Raw genomic sequence first — 4339 nt, forward strand, 5'->3', positions numbered from 1 at the left:
AGATGACAAGCCCGACTCTACAGAAATATTTGTGATGACATACATGTGGTGGATAACATGTTTACATGCTAAGAGAGTCTTGAAAAATTTACAAAAGTCGGTATTGTACCTAGAGGTACAATAAAGTTGATTTAAGTCTCGAACTAGATCAAATAGAGAATTTACAATGAAATTAAGAATTTTAAAGTCCCAGAATGGGTTAATATGGTGATTCGGAGTTCGAGGATCAATTTGGAGTCAAATTTGAATTTTCGCTATCCAGGGGCAAAATGGTCATTTGCCACCTGGGGACAAAATGGAAATTTTTAGAAAAGATTTTTGGCCCCATTTGACTTATTGGAGCAAGATTTGAGGTTTAGAAGTGAAAAATTTTAATTTCGGTATAATTTGGAGTAAAAGGGTAAAATGGTAATTTTACCATTTGAAATCGAAAATTTAATTTTTGGAAAGGATTTTGATCAAATTTAATTATTTGGAGTGTGAAATGAGTATGAGGAGTGAAAATTATGCATTATGACAAATTTTCAATTTTTGGGGTAAAAATGTAATTTTTGAAAAGTTCGGGGGCAAAAGTGTAATTTTGAAAAATTTGCTCCACCAAAACTTTGGAAAATTCTGAAAATTTCACTTAAGACTTGGATAAGTCAAAGGGAATGCATGGTGGAAAAAGTAGGACAAATGGATGGCTAGAAAAAAAAATGAATTAATAAAATATTCAAAATATGAATAAAATAATATAAAAAGTATAAAGGAGAAAAAGGTAACATTAAAAAATCAGCCCACCCATTCTTCTTCTTCAACATTCGGCCAAGCAAGAAACAAGAGAGAGAAAGGAGAAAATAAAACCCTAGCCAAGAAATTTAAAGGGAAAATAAGTGGAAATTCAAAAATCAAGTGAAAAAAGGTAACATTTCTTAAACTTGTCTTGTGCTTTACCTTTCCCATGCATTTTCCATCATTTTCATGGTTGAATCATGTGATTTGAGGATGATTTCAATTCTGGTCATATGGGTTTAGAGAGAGAAAGTTGTTAGATAAATTTGATTTTGAGCTATGTTAGTGTTTAGTGTTAGTTTAGCATGTTTATGAGTAAAACAACAAGAAAAATATTTATCTTCTCCATGAATTTCTCTAAGCCGAATCTAGCCAATGGTATGTGAGGATGAGGTTGACTTTATTTTAAGAGAATTGGGTGGAAAAATGATGAATTATGAGGTTGGAAATTAAATGGGAATTTTCGATGCAATAAATTGAAATTTTTACCCATTAGGGGTAAAAGCATAATTTATAGTCCGGACTGATAAATTGGACCAAATTCACAGTCATTGAGGTATTGTGGATATAATTGGATAATTGAAATTGAAATGGATGGAATTGGAGTCGAATTGGGGATTTTAGGACTTTACACTGTGTATAGGCGAGTTAGGTCGGACACCGCAATTAAGCGATTGTCTAAACATTTCAAATCCTATCTAGTGCATACGCATGGATAAGAGCCTGAAATAATTTATGATAAATTGACACAATTTATTGAATTTTGTATCATGGATTATGGATAGGTGGTGAGTCAATTGTTTCGGGTAAAAGACTGGACCCGAGGGCGGAAGATAGGAGTATTTCTACTCCTAATACTGTGAGTAAACTTATTATCGTCTTAATTATCTAGAGCAGTTTTATACAACTGTGTGATTTTATGAAAAATGGGTTTAAATGGTAAATTTCTATGTTTTAGGAGAAATTGTGATTTTATAAAATGATTTTATAAATTTTCTGAAAAATCGAATACTGGTTTTGAAAATAGAGTAATTGGAGACTGCCTGCTTGTGTTGTAAATTTATGGTTTTAAATTGAATGGCTTATGACAATATATGAGCATGAATGGCTAAACTGATTTTGGTGTCAAAATTAATTGTATTGTGTATTCAGCCTTGAGAAGCTAGATTGCAATAAATTGCCATGCCATGCTAAAATGAATTTTATTGAATTGGTGGAGTATATATTAATTATTTACTGCAGAGGGGGTTCCGTGGACCAGCCTATTAGAGGGGCACGGTAAACTCCATTATATTATTACCTCGAACGGAGAGGCGCGTAGGGTATCTCCTGGGGTAAAGCTTAGGGTTTACTTCACGCCAAACCACCACGTGAAGGGAAACTCAGCCAACGCCAAGGAACGGCTGTATTTTTCTCAAACTAAAAATATATTTTAAGTGTATACAAAATTTTAACAGCCTTGGCGGACTCGGTTGGATACCCTGCGCAAGGTATCACCGAGTATGAGTTTTGGCACGAGCCAAAGTTTTAAGAAATTCATAAGCCAAGTTGATTACTCGATTTATATGGATTGATTTTATTTGGTTGAAATGAACTGAAAGGTAATGAAATTACAGTATGATGACTTATTTTAATTGTCTCCATTTACTCGGCTTTAGATACTTTAGATGGTATCTGTTTACTCACTGGGATTATAAAATCTCACCCCTTCTTCCTATACATTTTTCAGGCTCAGGACAGTTTGTAGATAGTCGAGTGAGACGAGAACTAAGCTCGGAACTGCATTATAGAAAGTAAGAGTTCACAATCTTACATCCTCTTGGTCAATTGGAGCCCACGTGTCATTGCAGATCAAAACTTATATTTTGGTTATCTGTATTTCTATTCATACAATTTTTACTTTACTTTCATGTGCGAAAAATTATTTACGAATATTTCTATAAAAATTTATTTTATGAGAAAATAGAATATTTTATTTATTATTTTTGAATAGTACTAGTTGTTAACAATTTGCTTTCAAATGAACGTTTTAGATACTTAATTGTTTTTAAATCATTAAATATATATATTTTGCTTACCTACTACATTTTTAGCAAGTTTTGAGATTTTTGATGAAAAATTACGAAAATACCCATGTGAGCCAGAAAATAATATTTTATTATTTTTATTTAAAAATGACTTATGATTTTTTTGAAATGCGAGATTTAATAACTGTTGCTCACCGGGGAGATGCGAAAGTTGATGCTAAGCCTTGCGAGGTTTCAATCGACATTCGGGGTGAAGAATGTCAGTCGAGGCCTCGCCGCGGTTGTCACGGGCCCGATGGGGAGTTCCGGGTCGTGACACAAAGAGAGTGTTATGAACAAATATGTGAATGTTCATTATGTTATGACCCAAGAAATGCATATCAAGTCAAACAACTCAATAGGCAAGATACAAGAAATGTAGTATGATTTAAACTCCTAGATAGAATTAGATTAGGACTATGATTCAAGGGGTTGTTGGCCTATAAATAGGTCTCTCACTTCATTTGTAAATACATATTTGAATAAGATCTTTTTACTCCCTTTAAATACTTTCTTTCCCTCTAAGTACTTTTTCTTTATATTTCTTTTATAGTTGTTCTTTTCAGATTTATTTCATAACAATTTTTAACTTTTCAATTTATTTCTTAAAATAAAAAATAATAGCATGAAAAAAATATTATTAAAATATTTAAAATTTGTTTTTAATAAATTAGTTAAGTTGTAAAGAATTAAATTAGTTAATTTAAATTATTTTATAAATAAATTAGTTAATTAATTAATTTATAAACTTTTAATTATTTTTTATTTAACTCAACAAATAAAATTAATTTTTTTACACAAAACTCCACTTTTTTTTTCTAAAAAAGAAAAATATCCAAACAGCCAAGGGTTAGTCTTCAACTACTGGGAAAAACCCAAATCAAAAACTCTAGTCCACAAAAAATTACTTCATCACTGCACTCTTTTTTCTTTTTCCCTTTTTTTTATCTTCTTTTTCTTTTCTTTTTTCTCACCTTCCTCCTTGCACCCATATTTTCCAACAAACATTGGCATAAAGAATCTCACCTCCTTCCTTGCACCCAACTTTTCCTACAAACATTGGCTTAATGAAAGCTAAAGGAAGAAGAAAAAGAAGAAAGAAGTCGAGATAATTTAAGAAAAAAAGAATTTAACTTTCCCTCAATTGAGGGAAAGTAACATTCCCTCCTTGAGCTAAGGGAATGTCATTCCCTTAGCTTATTGTAATGTCTTTGCCTTTCCCTTAATTCAATTTTGACAAACCAAACGCTGTAAAGTCATTGCAACCATTTAAATTGCAAGAAATGTCTTCCATTTCCCTTGAACCAATGCCCCCATATAGTTTTGACAATTCATTCAGAGTAACAAGATTACTCTGACAAAGACAAAAACATTTTCACTCTTAGTGCTTTCTCTCTTTCTAAATATTCCCTCTCAAATCTTCTTCTACTTAGCCTTGTCCTACCTATTCTCTGTCTTACTCTACCGCTTACTTATTCTCAACCCTTTGTTCATCATCA

General features: G+C 31.9%; 1 non-coding gene across 1 annotated transcript; it reads right to left on the minus strand.

Annotated features, from left to right (window-relative positions):
- Window positions 1-3667: 3667 nt before the first annotated feature.
- LOC148764607 (small nucleolar RNA Z157/R69/R10) lies at window positions 3668-3765 on the minus strand. Its single transcript, XR_016024324.1, has one exon. It is a non-coding gene; the product is annotated as a small nucleolar RNA Z157/R69/R10 (small nucleolar RNA).
- Window positions 3766-4339: the final 574 nt, after the last annotated feature.

The sequence above is a fragment of the Theobroma cacao genome, chromosome 1 (assembly GCF_053813885.1).
Source record: "Theobroma cacao isolate CCN51 chromosome 1, ASM5381388v1, whole genome shotgun sequence".
NCBI classification, from domain to species: domain Eukaryota; kingdom Viridiplantae; phylum Streptophyta; class Magnoliopsida; order Malvales; family Malvaceae; genus Theobroma; species Theobroma cacao.